The sequence below is a fragment of the Amphibalanus amphitrite genome, unplaced genomic scaffold (assembly GCF_019059575.1).
Source record: "Amphibalanus amphitrite isolate SeventyFive unplaced genomic scaffold, NRLGWU_Aamphi_draft 000158F_arrow, whole genome shotgun sequence".
In the NCBI taxonomy this organism is placed as follows: domain Eukaryota; kingdom Metazoa; phylum Arthropoda; class Thecostraca; order Balanomorpha; family Balanidae; genus Amphibalanus; species Amphibalanus amphitrite.
The window spans coordinates 297,158-317,400 of NW_024881653.1; the positions used below are offsets into that span (position 1 = coordinate 297,158).

At 49.0% G+C, this 20,243-nt stretch overlaps 1 protein-coding gene across 1 annotated transcript in view; it reads left to right on the forward strand.

Moving 5' to 3' along the window:
• Positions 1-20,243, forward strand: part of LOC122383192 — a 103,137-nt gene that overhangs the window by 63,376 nt on the left and 19,518 nt on the right. The gene's annotated exons all lie outside the window — the stretch shown is intronic.

Consider the following 20,243-nt stretch of genomic DNA (forward strand, 5'->3'; position numbering starts at 1 on the left):
GCCGGTCACTGAGACCCCCTGCCGGCTTGTAGAGAGTTCGCGTCAGCAGCTCTAAAGGCCCCACACCCGTCTGTAACGGCTCTACACCAGCGTCTATGAGGGCCCGGAGCAACGCCTGTAAGGACCCTCATCGGCGCCTCTCTCTGAGAGAATCACACTAGCACCTCTGATCGCCCACACCGGCACCTGCATGGCGGCCCCACACCGGTGCCTCCCTTACCGGCGGCTCTGAGGGCCCTACGCCGGTGATTCTGAGGGTGCCACCGATAACTGAAGGCACCACACAAGCCCTTAGTGTAGCTGAGCTTTAATCCCATACCGGCCCTCCGAGGGCGCCACGTCAGTGCACTCATTGCCGCACATCCCTCCCTCACACCCGGAGCGGGTAAACTGCGTTATACCTATAGCAACGATTTTACCACCGTTGTACGTTACGTATTTCTCAAAGTTGACTCAAAATGGTCCAGTAAAAAATCTGGCCTGCCAAACTTATGGCCAAAGGCAGGCCCAAATACGTTTTGGGCAATCAGTCTCAGTCCATGACTCCATTCTTCGGCAACTATACGGTGCAAGGCCGATACTGTAGAAACTTGCAATTTGTGCCCTTGACCTGACCTTGACCTCAAACTTTAAATTAAGTACATGTTTTTAGTTATACGTGATGAGATCTTTCGATTGGCGTTTGAATTTTCCAAATCGGACCATTAGTTCGGGAGATAACAGGGGGTAAAAATTATCCCCCCAGCCCCGCGCGTTCGGCTGGAGACCCTGCAGCCCCGCGCGGGTTAATGCATTGGGTGAGCCAAAATTGTTTTACAGTGGCGCTATTAAAACAAGCTCTCGAACCAATTAAACATCATTTCTTGCATGATGCCTGATGGCTACAGTAAAAAAGAACAGCTAAAAAAACTACAAAAACTATGGCATGCCTTTCTGAAAGCTATTGAGCACCCCCAATGATTTTTGGAAAACTACACCCATGCTCTAGACTCTACATAGCGGGCTGGTAAAGGAGCGTCTTGCTACGCTGCACCATAGCTGGCTAGTGATTCTCTTTTGGCTAGAAATGGCATTAATCATTATCTCCACTGGCGAAAATGGCACTTGACATCACCGAATGCAACGTTCATGTTGTTAGGATACATAAAATCAAGAAGATTACGCGAATTAGGTAGGCAAACGTGGAATAAAATAGGTGCTGGATGTTTTGGTTTTGGTGCTGAATCAGCAAACAACAAATACGGAGTTCAACTAGACGATCTGGCAACTTTAGGCTGTGTGGAAGGAATTAGGTGCCAGATTCAGATATTAGGGTCGAGTAAGCATTTTGGGGCTGATCAGCAATTAGGTGCCAGAAACAGCTTTTTAGGGACCAGAAACAAATATTCCCCATAGGGTTAGTGATGCCGTTTGGAACTTGGACCCTCGGAATTCCGATTTGCAGCAGGCTTTGGACAAAATGGGCCCACAATCACTTGCAACACCTCGGCATTTTTATAAAGTAATCGCAAAGCATTGATTGGCGAATAGAAATATCAGCTATCGATATGATTACACTTATAGGCTGGTAATAGAACATTACAAGCAAATTAAGAAAGTGATGAATGTAAATTATTGCATAGTTTTCGGACATCTTTGGACAAATGGCCGTTGTTGTCGCCTGTCGGCGCTTTACTCCTTTGCCCATCCATCACGCAGTCTCTCGAACGGTTTGACCTTACTGCATTGGTTTTCTGTTAATTTACGCAAATAGATTAAACATCCAGACGATACGAACATAAATTCAATAAACAAAACTTAAATTAAACAAGTAGGGTAAGCGGATACGTTTCACGAAAGCAAACCATACAAAACAGGCAAAAAGAAACTTACGAATTAGTTTGAAATCTTGAAAATTCTAACGCCGACAATAATCTTCCGTAACTTAGCTCTTCAGCTGGTGCAAATTCATCGTTGACGTATGTTCAAATCGAAGAACATAAAGAAATTATCTCTTGAACTTGAACTTGAACTTGACGGTTTTGAGGAATTGCCTTTGCATCGGCTCCTCCTTTTCTTTTTAAACTTTAACTTAAACTATCGCGCTATGAGTTGGTACGGGGTGCTTAACAAGTATTGAGCTCTTTTTGCCTTTTAGTTCTTAGGGTCCACATGCTGTACAAAATCTGTTTCTTTTCTTCCATATTCCTTCTTTCCTTATCAAATAGAAATTTCATTATAACTTCTTCTTTGTCTTCCAAGTATGGCTGTTGTAATTCACGATGATTCACCCTAACTTCATAATCTCTAAAAAAACACGTTTATATAACTAAACATAGCTTACAAGCAACAAACAACTTCTATACATTTTCGGCTGGCTTTGGGCTGGCTCAAGCTTGCGCTCAGCATACGCCCGCCCTGCTGCACGAGAATAAAACAAAAAATCACGCGACATAAATAGGCAGTGAGCTTTTACTGCAAAAATTTAAAGAAATAAAGAGACGCCGCAGTCGAAGATAAATATAAACTGGCATTGAGTCGACCTGAAGCCATTTTTATTGCTTTGACACTAGTCACTAACAGCTAGCAACTGGCACCACTAACAGGGCGGGGCGCGGTCGCGGGGTCCAGGCCAGGGTCCAGGCTATTAGTAAAGCAATCTTGGTCCAGCCGGCCGGGTCTGGGGGATGGCAGCGCGCAGCGGAGTGGGGAGGAGGGGGGCTGGGACCGGAGGGAGGGGAGGGAAGGCGCTGACGCGGACACACACCAGTGGCAGAGCGCCGTCATGGTGCCTGTGACACGGTGTCAGCACGTGCTTCATCACCACACCGGCCTATTTGTCACCTGTCCACCTCCTGACGCTATCTCCTCTCTCTCTCTCTCTCTCTCTCTCTCTCTCTCTCTCTCTCTCTCTCTCTCTCTCTCTCTCTCTCTCTCTCTCTCTCTCTCTCTCTCTCTCTCTCTCTCTCTCTCTCTCTCTCTCTCTCCCTCTCCCTCTCCCTCTCCCTCTCCCTCTCCCTCTCCCTCTCCCTCTCCCTCTCCCTCTCCCTCTCCCTCTCCCTCTCCCTCTCCTTGTGTCACCGCCAGTGCAGCGTGGCGGACGGCGTTTCGTCCGCCCGCCCGCAGTTCAAATAAAGCTTCACCCTCTCTCCGTTAAAATGAGCGTCAATGATTGATTGTTCAGGCACTTGTGCTCATTTAAAGAGGATAACAGACATGGTATTATGGACGGCCGACGCGCTCGCTAATGCTGTTTGTTGTAGTCTATTGTCTGTGTTGTTCTACAATTCAAACACAAGCTCGTTTGTAGAAGGTGTCTCCACCCGGGGCTGGGGCTTACCTTGTTTGCCCTGACGCCTGTTTTGGTCACCACTATACTCTGTTCCGTTTCAAGTTTGCAGCCGAAGTGCCCTGCTGAAGGCAGTGCGTGATTTCTGTATATACAGCTCTTGCCATTTAACCCTAGAACGCCTAGGGGGGGGGGGTTGTATCAACCCCCCCCCCCCTGAGGTTTTTTCGAAGTGCACGCTAAACGGCTTGTCGTAGCGGGCTGAAATTTTCCATACCCTCTGGGGCAACCTTTGCGCATCTTTTGCCGAAAAAATTGATCGGGTCATGTCAGGTCACGGAGTTATGACGTCATAAGAGGTACAGCCTCCGGCCGGATTTTCACAAACTGAGTGCCAACGCCCGAGGTTTCCTGCCGGTGGTACGGACATCGGTTGATGGATTGTGATGAAACTTCCCATGCATGTTGGGGCAAGTATTGGCTATCATATGGTATAAGAAATTTGACCGGGTCAGGTCAGGTCACGAAGCTATGACGTCACAAGAGGAACAGCGTCCGGCACTATTTTTGAAAAGCGCCCGAACCACTATTTTGCTAATTCTTGTCACCTCAATGGGAATATGCAGCAATATTAGCTTCTGTAGGGAGCAAATGGACCTCCCAAATCCAAAAATACAATCAGATTTCAAAAATTTAAATTTTGATTTTTCGAATTTCTGCCGCCGACTGTGACCTTGCCGACTTCCGGCGCTCCCAACGCGCCATTTTTAGAGCTAGGGAAACGAAATACATACCAAACGATAGAAAATTGATCAAGGAACACGATAGTGAAGGTTTCAAGTCGATATTTCCCACCGTTTTGCCGCAATCGCCGCCGAAAGTTGAAAAAAGTATATTTTTCCGAAAATTTGACCTTTGACCGGTCAAAAGTAGGTCAAATGTTGACCTAGGACCAAAAAATATACCACCAATCGCGAGATCTCGTTGAGAGCAATCCGTTGGTTTTTTCCGCTAAGCTCTACGACCTTCCGTTTCGAAACGCCAGGGGGGGGGTCGTAACAACCCCCCCCTGGTCGTTCGTGTTATGAGAAATGGCCTGGTCGTGCGAGGGTTAAGACGCAAATTCTTGAGCGGAGGAGCGATCTGCCGAAGAAATTCCGACTGCAAGCTTGATATGGAACAGACTATAGCGTTACCCGTGTCCTTCACGGTTTAGCAGCCGGTCTCCTGATATTTGGCCACTCACACCAACAGATCACAACTCACACACAAGTATAGGAAGCGGTGAGAGGACTGGCGAAAGGGCATGGCATTATGTTTAGTTTTCCATAATGATTAAAAGATTCTGGAAAGATAAAAAACAAAACATTTTCCAATCCACTTTCGTATTAGAATCAGAAATCCAGTTTCGGATTGCACACTGCAGTGTACAGTCACGCTGACGGAGAGATAATACTAGCCATTAACAGCTGTAATTGTGCTATATAAAAGCTCCATCAGACATATTCCTAGCAAGGTTCATGGACTGATCGATACTCGATAGACCAGTTCAGCTCGGCGGGTCCCACTCCGTATCATAGCCCTGCCATGTGAAGCGCCATGTGATAGTCGACTTTGTGGTAAGAGAATGCGTAACTTTCAGCACCGAACTGCCAGTTGGCGCCGTTTGTTGCTTACGGCTCTGCTTTCTGTCTACCCTTCCCTCCCGCTATTTTAAATTACTCGGACATCTGTTCGTACTCGCCGTCACAGAGTGGCAATCCGTCCGTGTCACGTAGAGCGCGCGTGACCCTCGGGCACATTTTGCCTTAGATTTTAATGGCTGACGGCATATTGCGCACATAAATGAATTACGAATGCAGCGGCAGATCCTGAGGAACATGAGATCATGATTCCACAATTCCTTAGGAACAAACGAAGCATGTCCCGTCACCGTGCCGCCAGCGCGGCGGCAGGCGATTTCTGATCCGTCGCAAATAAGCTCGATCTCAGGTATCCGATCCAGTGAGCTGCATCGTCTCTGACGGTTGCCCCCCCCCCTCCCCCCCAGCTGCGAAATGGCGCATTGTCTTGTCGTGTCAGGGGATACCGGTGGTGTCGATTCTCAATTTGCACGAGCTCCAGCCAGCCCGAGCTACCCGAGTCATCCGAGACATCGAGTCATCCGATCAGCGCAGCCGGCAGCATCATAGCGCGTCGGGAGTCGGGACTCGCCCCGGGCACCCGTGCCGCCGCGCTGGCCGGCCAGCCGGCTCATTCCCTCCCCCTCCCCCTCCCCACCTCGGCCCCCGCGCGGCAGGCTCCGTCCGCCGCGGGGCCTCCCCTCCCCCCTCCCTCCCCCGGCCGCCCGTGCCACCCTGCGTCGACCGGCCGCTGGCTCGCCTCGTCCCACTGTGCGCCGCGCCGGCCGACCCGGGAGAAGTTCACCCAGATGAGCGGCGTGTGTGCCGATGATGATGATGATGATTCGGTGTTTTAGGGCGCACCATCGAGGCTATATGGCGCCCACGGCTTGTGTGCCAATGGCACTAGCGTCGCCACGGAGGCGGGGGGAGGGGAGCGGGGCAGCTTGCCCCCCCTGCCCCCCTACCTCCAACAAGCACCCCTTGATATTGATACAGATCCGACGAGGTTTTGGGGTCGGGACGGGAAAATGGGGGGGGGGGGGGTAATTTTCTGAGAATGGCTAAGGTCGGATTCGGTCGGAGTCTGCAGTACCTACTCATCAGATTCGGGAGTGAGTCGGAGTCGCCGAAGTCTTCAGGTCTCTGACTCTAGTCTCAACAATGTCAATCTTTGATTCAGTCCAAGCTACTAACAAGTTGGCTCTTTAATCAAACTTAACAGCCGATTTTAACCAGTCGTGGCACGACAAATTTTCGTCCAGCGCGTGACACGAAAACATCGGGGTTTGTTTTAACTACATATGGTCAGATAGATGTTTGCAACAGGTTCAAAATCCGTTAATAAGCCATAGGGCTCCTGGGAGCCTCACGCAGGCTCCTAAGGAACACGACTGAGCTTCAAACAGGATCCAGCGCTAGCTTTATAGAAGGCCCCAAACCGGCCTCTTAGTATCACACTGGTGCCCATAGTCTCTGAGAGAGAGGGTCCAATGTCCATCTAGGGACCTTTAAGCTGGTCTTTAAAAAGGCCCACGCAGGTTATTGAGGATGGTTTCGAGAATTTCTGAGAACCTTAGCCTGGCCTCTGATAGCCAAGCCCAGCTCCTGATTTTGAGGCAAGACAGGGCTCTTACGAACCCCAAGACGTCATCTGAGGGGTCCGTGTGCCTCAGAGTCCAAACTTATGCTTAAGCTTCTCATATTCCTACGTAGGGACCTTAGGATTCCATCAGTCTCTGAGGGTCCACACTGTTATCTGAGGACTCCCCTGGTCGTTTAGCGCCGACACTACCTTCTGAAGGCCTGACATCGGCTTGGAAAGCCCTATAGCCCAACATTAGTAAACATTTGGTGTCTGGTGACCCATGCCGATTTCCCACATCCCACGCAGTCCTCGTGAGAGCCCCACTGGCCCTGAGTGACCCAATGTCGTCTGAAAAAAAAACAAGAAACCCAAGCCAACCTCTGAGGGATCCATTTCCTCTATGTCGTTGGAAATTTATCGTCCGCTTCCCTCCACTGGTTAAAGTCCCTTCACTCGTAAAATAACGGGAGAGAGTGAACAAAACAGCACCCTCCCCCTCTCGCTTCACTAGGGGCAGGTAAATAACTTCCACTTCACACTTCAGACACACTCTCCGCCGATTATCTACTTAGCTGCAATCGGTAGCGTCATAAGCCCCGTGTGTGTACACTGTACACGGTGTATGCACTAGGCATTTGACGTGGCGCAGAAACTTTGTACGCGTGAATGTGGGCTTTAACTTTTAACCAGGCGAACCGATTAACTGGAGCGTTTTCAACTTCTTCTGGGTGAGAATCAAGAGTGTTCAGGGTACAGAGCGTACAGAGCGTCAAAGGAGGATCGTCTATAATTCTATATATCTCACTATTCTCTCTTTATTAACCCTCGCCATATTGTTTTTTTTTTTTCGCGATAGCTCCGAACACGCGGCGATGAGAGCTGACACTTAGCATGCCTGACCTTTGATTCAAGCCGGATCCTTTGACCCTAACCGCATTTTCTGGTCAGGTCAGGTCACTGACCTATGACGTCATAAGTGAACCTCTGCATGGTCTTCAGATGTCGCAACTTCGCAACGCCCTTACATAGTGCCAGAGGCGCTTTCACAGAGAGATGAAACTTACAGGACTTAGTATCCTCGACAGGTCTCACAAATTGTATATCTCGGATTTTTCCGATTGTATATCTCACATGAGGTTAAGTGGGTCCTGACCTCACCATTTTAAGTCAATGGGGAAAAATGAAAACTGCTATGTTGGCGCCGGGAACGATCTCAAACTATCTCAACCACAAAGAATCGTGATTACATGCACTCCTTGCAAGTTTCCATGCTTCGCTTTTGCATTGTTGACCTTGTGTGGCGTCATTTATGACATCATGACATGATGAAAACGTCACAGTATCATTTGGCAATGACAATGTGTCACCGGTTGGCAGCGTCAAGGTGCTGGGTGTCACCATTGACTCGCACCTGGATTGGGTGGACCACATCAGCACTGTAGTGAGGCGTTGCTACCGTGTACTGGTGGGATTGGCTAGGGCGCGGCGTAAATTATCGTGGTGCACTAGGCGTCTTTTAGTTGAGGCCCCGTCTTTCCGCACCTGCGTTACTGTTTGACCGTCTGGGGCAGCTGTACCGCCAGCCAAAAGCAGCGTATTCAAAAAACGATAAATTTCGGTGTTTGCATTGTCGCTGGTCTGGGCCGCCGTGATCATGTCACGCCTGCACTGCGGGAACTGGGGTGGTGCAAGGTGGATGAGATGATAACAAAGCGTGACATCGCCACACAGCGTCATTTGATCGCCGCCCCCTGTGCGTCCGAGGCGTTACGCGAGCGAGTCGTCCTGCGCTCCGATGTGTCCTCCCGCCACACCCGCGCAACGGCTGACGGCCAGCTGCAGCTGCCCAGAGTGCGCACCGAGTTTGCCCGACGAAGCCTCGTGTACCGTGCGACGCGAGCTGGAATGACCTGCCCCCGATTGAGAGACTGTAGGTAAACATATTGATTTTATGTCCAATCATAGATAGTGCACTGTTGTGTGTGCATGTGTGGTTTTGTTTTTAGAAAAGTATTTTAGTCTTATTCACCACATGATAGTAGGTTTTTACTGTATTTTAGATGTATGCACTTTGCTCTTAAGTATATGACGTGGAAGCTATATCACCTATTGCATGGAGGTTCCGAATAAACTATATGTATCTCATCTGTATCTGTATCACTCAGTGGCGCAGCCAGGATTTCGTTTCGGGGGGGTCATCGCCTCCAAAGCGGGCCCCCTAGTGTGCGGGCCCCCCACCCATTTTTCAGAATCTTTCCATATTTCATACGCATTCTGCTGAGCGGGCCCCCTTTACCTGCATGATAACCCTGAGCGAGTTTGAATCGGAAAATTTTGATAGAACAATAGCTCGGTAATCACCCGGTGTAGTCAATTTCCACGTGAATTGACCATGACAGAAATATGTTACTATGACGTATGAATTCGTATCTTTCGAGGCCGAAATGTGCCCCTTCCGCAATATGCATAGCATATATGCAAACGGAACTGTTGTCTGCTTCTGTCGGACAAGATTTAAGCAGTCCCACGTGCCTGTCCTAACTCAGTCATCTATTGGCTGCTGTAGTAGATTGTGCTTTATTCTTCTTCATTACGTGAATTCGCTCACAAGCAGTTTTAACCCTCGCCGGCACAGGGGGAGGGGATGATGCAACCTTCCCCCCTAAGGTTTTTCGCGAATAACTCGGGTAAAAATCGGCCGATCGCGACCAAACTCTCAGTATTCTAGCGTTGATCAGTTTTACACCTACCCTAGAAATTTCATGACCCTGGCCCAAATGGCCTTTGACCTGTGACCTACTTTCCGAGACCATGTTTGGCCAGAATCGCGATTCGGCGTATGCCGGCTCCCATTAGCCACGCGTTTGCAGTCTTTTCGTGGTTTCAAGCATTCAAACATGTGAGTTGATGCTGCTCCCATGCATTAGGGTGGATGTCAAGGTCACCTGAAGGTCAGGTCAGGTCATTGACCTATGATGACCTCGGTACTTTTTTCGAATTATACATGTTTCCAAGCTAGTTTTTGGAGCTGAATCCGAATTTAGCAACCATTTGAACATTTACGAAGTAGTTTTGGTGCCTTCGTAACATGTTACGAAGCTGCCAGAGGCGGCTGGCACGTAGGTACTACGAATACCCGGCAGGACCCCTACTGGTTGACCTGACCTGACCTGACCCGACCTGGCTTAAATGCATAAAGACATCATCTGTGATCAAAACTAACATGATAACTATTCATGATCAGTACCGCGAAAAACCCTATAGCAGCCACAATTAACGACGTTCTAACAGGTCCCGATTTTCCCGATTTTTCGGTCATTGACCTGACCTGGAAGGTCAACCAATGACCAAGAACCTTAAAATTGGGTATCGTCGGCTTCCTCTCGTCACGGGGAACACGCTCGTATTTCCCGCGAAGCTCTGGCTCGATCATGGGCCAAGCACGAAGGGGTCGTACGGGTACCACCCCCCCCCCCTCTTGTGCCGTCGAAGGACGCAAAATGGCCGGAATGGCCTGTGCCGGCGAGGGTTAACGCGCTCATATGGGACATGTATTGCCATGGGCCGGGTTTGTTGTGGCGTGGTGATGTGGTGACGTAGATTCTGTCTGCTATCGAAGTCCCGGCATGGTGTTACTTAGCGCGGGGCACGGGCCCGACCGTTGCGCCAAGTGCGCTGAAATTTGCGCAACTTATAGATTAAGGATGGGCAACGTGCCTTTGATGGTCTCAGCTCGATCGGATTGATAGCGAGCACATGACGCGTGCTCAAAAAGTGCAAATTCGCGTTATGGACTTTACATGTATGTATAAATCGGCTTGCAAAATCGGGCGAAAATGACTAAATTTGCCAGACACTGGTCCGGTCCCCGTGCAGTATCTCGGTAACCGTGAGCCCAATCGCCACGGGGTATCGTGTAGAGAATCGAAAGGGCTATCGAATGGTGTGCGGTGCAGGGATGGCACGCGCCACGTGCACCCGTGAGGGCACTTATGCTGGGAAATTTACGTTTCGGACAGATTTGGGACTTAATGCTATTTTCGGGTGACTGTTTGACGGAGCGGGTTCAAACAACGCCTGTTGGCAAAAGAAATGTACCGCCTCTCATGAAAAAATTGTGAAAAGCTAATTGATCAAAAACAAGGTGGAACAAATCGCTGGAGAGAATGGTATTTGTTAATGACTTACTTAATTACACGGGTTTTACTGCATAACCTGGTACGTTTGACAGATGAAAATGGCATAGTTGGAAAGAGCATTCAATTTTGTCCAAAATCCAGTCATCGCTTTTGCATGACGAGCAACAGTATTCTTAAAAATATAAATGTTGGAAACCTCTACATAGTAATTCATCGATGGCTGTCATTTTTCAATCCCCTACGTCAACCGTTGTTATAAACTACACATGACATGTTCTAGGTATAGTAGAACGCATGCTTATCAGACACGAGCACCTCGATGCAATGGATATTTTTTCCCAATCCAAAATGCTTAGCCGTCAAAAAGCAATCAACCGAAATGGATACATCACCCACGGACACAAGACCAACCAAACGCCCACCGATCGAAAATACCCCTTATTCGCTTGGAGCAAGCGGGTCACCCTAGCGGGCCCCATTCAACCAGGGGCCCGGGCCCTATCCACACGGGGGCCCGGGCCACGTCCGCCTGGGGCTCCGGGCCCCGTCCACCCGGGACTCCGGGGCCCGTCCACCAGGGGGCCCGGGCCCCATCCATCCGGGGGCCGGGCCCCGTTCTCCCGGGGGCCGGGCCCCGTTCTCCCGGGGGCCGGGCCCCATTCACCCGGGGGTCCGGCGTCCACCCGGGGCCCGGGGCCCGTTCTACCGGGGGCCCGGACCCATCAACGGGGGGGGGGCGGGCCCCATCCACCCAGGAGGCCCGGGCCCGTTCTCCCAGGGGCCCGGGTCAATTCTCCCGGGGGCCCGGGCCCGTTCTCCGGGAGGCCCGGGTCCGTTCTCCAATCTCCCGGGGCCCGGGGCCCGTTCTCCCGGGGGCCCAGACCCATCAACGGGGGGCCCGGGCCCCATCCACCCAGGAGGCCCTGGCCCCATCCACCCAGGAGGCCCGGGCCCGTTCTCCCAGGGGCCCGGATCAATTCTCCCGGGGGCCCGGGCCCGTTCTCCGGGAGGCCCGGGTCCGTTCTCCAATCTCCCGGGGCCCGGGGCCCGTTCTCCCGGGGGCCCAGACCCATCAACGGGGGGCCCGGGCCCCATCCACCCAGGGGCCGGGCCCGTTCTCCCGGGGGCCCGGGCCCCGTCCACCTGGGGCCCCAGTAGGCATTTCTCGAAGCGGGCTCGTCCGATTAGATTAGGGCCTCTCTCCTCCCTCTCTCTCTCTCTCTCTTCTCTCTCTCTCTCTCTCTCTCTCTCTCTCTCTCTCTCTCTCTCTCTCTCTCTCTCTCTCTCTCTCTCTCTCTCTCTCTCTCTCTCTCTCTCTCTCTCTCGAGCGGGCCCCTGACAGAAATTTCGGGGGGGTCAGCTGACCCTCTGACCCCCCCCTGGCTGCGCCACTGGTATCACTAGGGTCATAAGTTTTTCGTCAATACCTCCTGATCAAATTGAGCTAGCGAGTCGGGAAAGCCACCCATGGACTCGGGAAGACCTGCCAAATCGAATGCTATGCAACATTACCTCCTTTGTCCAAGTTCGTGACCTAGGAGCTCTAACCTGACCGTGACCCGAGGGCCGAGGTCAACACCTTAAGTTGACCTCACCTAATCAAAAGTATACCATTCGACGCGTCTGCGCAAGGCGGAAAACGATAATGTCTAAATCGCGGCTCTGCGTCCGTTTTTGACGAAGTTATTCGTCAAAAATCGAACCCGTACCTTGGGCCACTTGACCTGACCTCAGAGGTCACCGGCTGGCCGGAGACCTTAAAATCGGGTACCAATCGTTGCGTCTCGTAACGGCGCACACGCTCGTATTACCGTGACGCTCTAGCAAAAAAATCCGCATATCTAGCTCCATCAGGGGCGAAACGGCGCGGGGGTCGTACCCCCCCCCCCCCCCCCCTCGGCCGGCGCGTATGAAAAACCAATAAGTCCGGTGAAAGTAAAAAAGCTGACCTGCCAAAACGAACGCAGCGTCAGTCACTGCTTTTACCGAAGTCGTTTTTTTCTGTTAAAAAATCGTTTTTAACATGTTGCAGCTACAATGAAGACTTTGTCACCACCGCATTCTTCGCAACATTGCGCGTCGAATAGTATATAAAACGAGTGGGTAACGACTAAAGAAAGGCAAGATTTAATACCAAACTGATCCCCCCCCCCTCAAAATCCCTGGCAACGCCTATGGCCGATGGACAATGGATACCGGGAGCAGTGAGCTGTGTGTCACCCCAGTTCGGTAGATGGTGAAAGAAATAGCCTTGTTGGCGCATGCATATTGCACAGGGCCCGGCAAAAGTATTGACATTTGACAAGTGCGCGGAACAATGCACTATGCAGAATGGGTGGGGGTAGGCGTCGCAAGACCCCCCCCCCACCCTTCCCTCGCGCGGTGCGTCTTACGGTTCGAAAGGGGATTCCCATCTCGGCTGTTCGGGGCCGGGCAGGACCTGCCAATAGACGCTGGGACCTACCCTGCCCCCGCCGACCGCCGCGCCGTGCCACGGCCGCCATTTCATCAAGACCTCTCCCCTCCCCCCCCCCCCCACTGTCCGCCCCGCCCTGTGAGCTCCGCCGCGCAGTCGGGCCGCGCCGCCCCCCCCCCCCCCCCCCCCCCAAGACAGGACCAGCGCTGGGCGACCGTGGGATCAGAAGCCAGGACAGACAGCAGCGCATCCCAACGGCTCTTTGCCAAACTATAGCCTGTCGGAATCCCGCCAGGTGGCCAGGTGCACCGAGCCTTGCAGCCATGGAATCTTCAGGCACTATGCTGCCATTCATTATTGGGTCAATATGGCCCCATGGTCCTGATATCAACAAAAACGTTACTAATTGTACGGAAGTCCTAGAATCCGCTCAAACGCAGGACGACGGATTCAATAAAAAATGTAGCTGCAGCATAATGCAAACGGGACACGGGTTATTTGCTTGCTTTATCGTCCTTGACCAATCAGCGTAGGCCATGCTCGACGCTCATTCAAGGGCGGCGCCACCGTGGGGGCAGTGGGGGCAGACTGCCCCCACTGGCAGGAGGCCGTGGGGGCAAGACTATGTTTTTGCCCCCACAAAATTTGGCTGATGTTGAAAACGGAACAGAAGACCGGTTCAACATTCATGATAGGCGGTTAGGTATAATAGTACGCCTGTTTTTGACGGTCCCCAAGTGCATCAGCAGAATGTTCGTTCTCGGACCGTCTGTCGCATATCTCCTACTCCCACTCATTCTCCTACTCATTTTCATTCACCAGAAGGCTGCCCTCGAGTTTGACCTCGAGGAGGTTGAGAGGCAGTTTGTCAAAATCGGCCAAAGAAGAGATCACCCTCTTTTGGGAACCCTTAGACTGAGACTGAGCTCAGGGAGGTATGACAAAATGTGAAAGGTATGTGTATCCGGGTTATCTGGAAATGTATGTGGATCGCCCTAATGGAGCTTATTCTGGTAGGTATATCACTTGTGTGTGAGAGGATCGCACATATACGCACTACGATAAAAAAGAGAACTACCTAGGTACTGATTATTATTCTGAGGAATACACCATTTTACATCTCAACGAACAACATAACGTTTTCACAGGTTTGTGTCTCGCAATCTAGTTTTATAGTTTTATTTCGGCCGGGCCCGGGGGTAATCCCAACCACCGCAGCCCGGGGTAGCCCTCCCCCCTACCTGTCTAACAACGTTAATAAGGCAGCTACGGAAACAAAAATGGTACCAAACGAAAGGTATCTACGAGAAGCTTCTTAAGTACCTAAACTTTTTGACGTCAGGTCAATCTTCAAGGTCAAAAGTAAAGGTCAAAGGCAAAAACCGGCACCTTTGTACTGGTCTCAAAGTACGTGTTCCAGAGGACGGCATGGTGCATAAAACCGGCTAAAATGGATGTTAAGCGAAAGAAGAGAGCCTGGGGATTCCGATGATGTGCATAATATTCAAATTCAAGGTCACGGACCACGGTCATGATCAAAATTGACCACAAACTTTGCACTTTTTCCTCTATCTTGTATACTGAATTCCGAGATGTTTTGTAATGTTTTGAAACTTAGCGGGCCCCTATTTGTGCTTTAGCCTAAGATACAAGGCTGCTTCAAGGTCAAAGTCACAAGAGAGTATCCTTGCTAGAGGCTATTTCACTTATTCAAGTCAGACATAATAATCAAGACATGTTTTGCCACCCTGAGGCTCTAAATGAATGCTTAGAGCAAAATGGATGCCAGAATCGTGATCAGCGGCTACGAAATCATCACACATGGCCTTTCATGTGTCAAAGTCATCCAAAGGTCATTCGAGGTCACGTGAAGTCAACACAAAACTTGACCTTTCCCAAACAATATATATGTCATTCGACGCGTCTCGACGAGACGAATGCGAAGGTACCGCTGCCGTAGCTCTAGGACCATTTTTGTTGAAGTTATTTGCGAAAAAAAAAAACTAAAGCCCTAGCTCGGGGTCGTTGACCTGACCTCTGACCTCAGGTCACCAAAAATACTAAAGTATTTTTTCTAGGTGAAATGGTACACAACCGTGTTTGTAATTTGTCTTTATCTTTAAATCTCTATTTTTGGCAGCTGTTTGAAGTTCACGTCTGTGACGCCAAAGTTTGCCATGCAAGAGTCTAGAAATATCGGCCCTGAGACGTTATGAAGAAGGCTAGGTCCTTTTTTTCTTCAAAAGATGTCAAATTAATGGGGGATAAGGTACAGCAAGTTTCTTTCTATCCCTAAGCGCTCATGAGGTATTGCAAATATTGGCCAGGGGGAGGCGAACCCCCCCTTCCGGGCCCGCGAGGGTTAAAGGGACCCTCCCACCTTCAAAAAAGTTTATGAATTGGCATGAAAGTGATGTCGCTCGGTTCAGAAAGAGCGAAAACGAATATCTACCAAATTTCATGAAAAATATTCACCGGTTTTCAAGATATTAGACTTTTACTTTTGTTTACTTTTTGGGATCTCCGCTGTTCCTAGCGACTTTATTTGGAAGCAATAGTTTGGCAGCTGAAAGTGTGGCACTTGTTGCGCGCAAAGCAGCATATACCACCGCGTGCTACAAAACGTTTTAGTCAAACATTTAAAAATCGTTAGATATCTGCGCTGACGTCACACATTCAGAGGGGTATTCCTATGCATTAGCCCCTCTGAATCAAAATGCTGCAATTTTGAAATTCAATATTTCCGATTTAAGGCATTTCTCGATGTTGTGAGTGCCGAAACCGGTAATTGTGAGCCAGGGACCCCATTTTGGCTATCTCAACTCAAATCTAATGTTAAGGTGGGAGGGTCCCTTTAATGGCTAGGCTCAATGCGTATGCATGAAACCTGAAACCATAATAATTTTGAATGGCAACATCTAGGGGCAAGGTGCTCATGGATTTTGCAGATCGGGGTATCAGACAACAGTCGGGTCACCTCAAGCTTGCCCCCACTGGCGAAAATTCGTGGCGCCGCCACTGCGCTCATTGGCTTCCTGGTGAGACGATTTCGGCTGCCAGATGTTGCCAGAAATTGTGCGCAGTGGTCAGGTGGATTCAATTCAGATTTCGGATTTCAAGTTTTTAGTACTCATATATTTCGATGTTATTAGGCCGGTGTCACAAGTAATTAAATGCAATGGTGTATAAAAACTTCCATCCAATGTGTTGCTGATCTACCCTTTACGTTTTCCTTCACCATCAAAAAACTATATCTAGAATCTAGATTAGATGGGCCTCCGGCAGATATGCGCATGAATCCGCATTATGGATCTGGGATCTGATCCCACGGATCCTGATCTCGGATCCGATTGTGTAATATATAGATCCAGTTGTTTTACCTTCACCCGTATTGGTGTTTTGCCAGCCGCGAACGTATAAGAGGGGTCCATTGGACCCCCCTTGCCGTTTCGCCGCTTGCTTTGAGATCCATCAGGTTAATTAATCCATCATTCGGATCCACGCACGTCTGGCTGGCGTGGATAAAGCCGCTAGAGGCTTGACACTTTTTTTTAGAGATATATTGCCGTAACAGAGGACCTTGGCCGTAACTTGGAGTGGAGAAGTCCGCAGAGGCGACTGCAGGTATGACCGAAAGGGGATCAAACGTGATACGGAATTTTAGGTTTTGTCGAGCTTGAGATCTCTGGTTCGAATCCCACTGGCGGCAAGATATTACCGTGCGTTTTACCGATCTGGTAACTACACGTTGAGGTGGCAGGTGTAAATTATTTATATACACTGTGGTTTAAATCACACTGGCGGAACGAGATGATAGTGCAGGATACCAAATTTTGAACTTCGTGTTGAGATGGCTAGTTCAAATCCCGTCAGGCCAAGTTGAAGTTCAGTTTTATCTCAAACATTATCTGCCCATGCCTAACATAACAACCTAATGTAACCAAAACACGCCAAACCAAACCAAACCTGACCCAACGAAACCTTAACGACTTAACGATATGTTGAGTAGGTGAAAGCAGGTTTTAGGTCAAGGCTATAGGTTAGGTCAGGTTAGGTTGGGTTAGGTTTGGTTTGAGTCATTAATGAACTCGGCGCGACGGGATTTGAACCCACCATCTCACACGGCGTTCAATAGTATGCATTCAATATACCAGTATTATTTCTCTGCATCATTGTCCCCTTCCGCCGACGAGATTTGAGCCCGCGACCTCAACGCGCAGCTCGCAGATCGGTAAAACGCACGATGATTCTTAGACGCCAGTGGGATTCGAGCCCGCGATCTTCATCTCGAGCTCAATCACATCTCCACTCACCATCTCCGGTAAATTAGTACACGTTAATTATTTGACGCGTGTGCGATTCGAGCCCGCGATCTCCACCTCAAGCTCAATCATATCACCGGTAAAACGCAAGTAAATTCATTGACGCCAATGGGATTCGAACCCGCGATCTCATCATCAATCTTCATCGCAGCCCAAGCCGAAAAATCAGCACGCCCACAGGATATGCCCGCTCGTGCGACGTCTGCCTTACCAATACCGATTATTTCTGGATTAACCTTTAACATTCATTAATTACGAGAGTTTGGTTAATGATCTCAATTATCTATTACACTATCATTGATTTCAATTAGTCTACAAGTGCCATCGAACCGGCCGAGTACTTACCGAAGTCTGTTAGCTGATACCAAGTTGTTGTCAAGTTGGTTGATACCCCCGTCCGCTCGGCGCACCCAAGGCCCTAAATACAGCGCACCGTCCACCGTCGATGAAGGTCCAAAACGCCGGCGAATCATTACCTCCCCACGGGCCCACAGGACACGCCTGCCGACTGCCGCAATGCTCAGCGGGTTATATGGCCAGTGGCAACAACGGCTACCTGAACGGAGTGTAGGATGATGTGGTCGACTGGTGCACGAGTTCTGTTCAAGCAGGTAGAAGGCACTTGGATGGCACTGGTATAGGGGAGCTTGGATGGCAGTATGTATGTATATATATTATATATATATATATATATATATATATATATATATATATATATATATATATATATATATATATATATATATATATATATATATATATATTCCGCCGCTTAAAGGGACTATCCCACCTTTAACATGGGGTTTGAGTTGAGATAGCCAAGTTTGCTGCGAGGTTCAGAAACCACTATCTATCTAGGTTGCAACCCCCGCGGCCTCTTGGTGTTGAAGAAATTTGTTCCCTTCATTTGAAAATGGGCCTTGTACAAGGCCCTATCTTCAACATGGAGCGACCGTTAGTGTGACGTCACCTCGTTCAGTCATTCTGATTTAAAGGGACCCTCCCACCTTCAAAAAAGTTAATGAATTGGCATGAAAGTGATGTCGCTCGGTTCAGAAAGAGTGAAAACGAATATCTACCAAATTTCATCGAAAAATATTCACCGGTTTTCAAGATATTAGACTTTTACTTTTGTTTACTTTTTGGGATCTCCGCTGTTCCTGGCGACTTTATTTGAAAGTGCGGCATTTGTTGCGCGCAAAGCAGCATATACCACCGCGTGCTACCAAACGTTTTAGTAAAAGATTAAAAAAATCGTTAGATCTCCGCTGACGTCACAAATTCTAAGGGGGCATTCCAATGCACTAGCCCCTTAGAATCCGAAAACTGCAAGTTTGAAATTCCATATCTCCGAATTAAAGCATTTTTCGATGTTGTGAGTGTCCAAACCGGTATTTTCAGGCCATGGCCACCAATTTGGCTATCTCAACTCAAAACTAATGTTAAGGTGGGAGGGTCCCTTTAAATGGGTTTGTTCGTTGAAAAATCGCTTAACCCTATTAGTGGCAGGCTCCTGGCTACCCCATATTAGTGGCAGGGGGGGGGGGGCTGTTTACGACCCCCCCTCTTGATATCTCGAGATCTAACCGGCCGATTTTCAAAATTCAAACGGCATTCGATTTGGCTCAACGAGATCTACATTTCTAAAAAAATAAAATTAAAAAATGTCAATAGGGGGGTAGAGGGGGGTAAAAACGGGCAAATTGCAGATACATTTTAGACTGTTTATCACGGCCAGGTTTCTGAACCAATCTTAACGCAACTTTTGCCGCTCGATAGAGAATGAACCAGGAATTCACATGGATCCTAAAAATATGCATTTTCAAAAATCATAGGCGGATACAGATCATTGAGATTGGGGGTACACAAAAAGTATAGTAAATAAGGTTTTTGTTGGTACTGTTTCTAAAAAGGGTGGCAATGGTCTTGTTATGTTACAATTTTCTTATGAGAGAACGACTAAAATTGTATTGGTCATGCATAGGCGGTGTCAGGGCACCTATGTTGGGAGGTAAAAAAATAACCCCCCTTTTTGGACGCCTGGATCCGCCTATTATAGCAAAAACGTGTCAAAAGAGGATGCACAATAACTTTGTATATGTTATCACATGATACCTTTCATTCACTGTTCGTAAAACTGGTGCAGCATCGTGATCTTCGCCCAAATGACTCGCTTCACGAATAGGACCCCCAATTCCCAGTGCTCTGGAGCCGCCCCTGGTAAAGTTATGAACTTGAAATTTTCAGGGAATGTGCCCAATTTAGTTTTAGGAAAAGTCAGAAAATTTCAGCATCGTAGCTTCAGCGGTTTCGGAGATATTCCCGAAAAACCTGAGGGATGGATAAAAACAACCCCCCCCCCTGCCACTAATAGGGTTAAAGGGACCCTCCCACCTTAACATTAGTTTTGAGTTGAGATAGCCAAATTGGTGGCCATGACCTGCAAATACCGGTTAGGACACTCACAACATCGAAAAATGCTTTAATTCGAAGATATGGAATTTCAAACTTGCAGTTTTCGGATTCTAAGGGGCTAATGCATTGGAATGCCCCCTTAGAATTTGTGACGTCAGCGGAGATCTAACGATTTTTTAAACTTTTACTAAAACGTTTGGTAGCACGCGGTGGTATATGCTGCTTTGCGCGCAACGTCTGCCGCACTTTAGGGCTGCCAAATTATTGCTTCCAAGTTCCAAATAAAGTCGCTAGTAACAGGGGAGATCCCAAAAAGTAAACAAAAGTAAAAGCCTAATATCTTAAAAACCGGTGAATATTTTTCGGTGAAATTTGGTAGATATTCGTTTTCGCTCTTTCTGAACCAAGGGACATCACTTTCATGCCAATTCATTAACTTTTTTGAAGGTGGGAGGGTCCCTTTAAAACTTGGT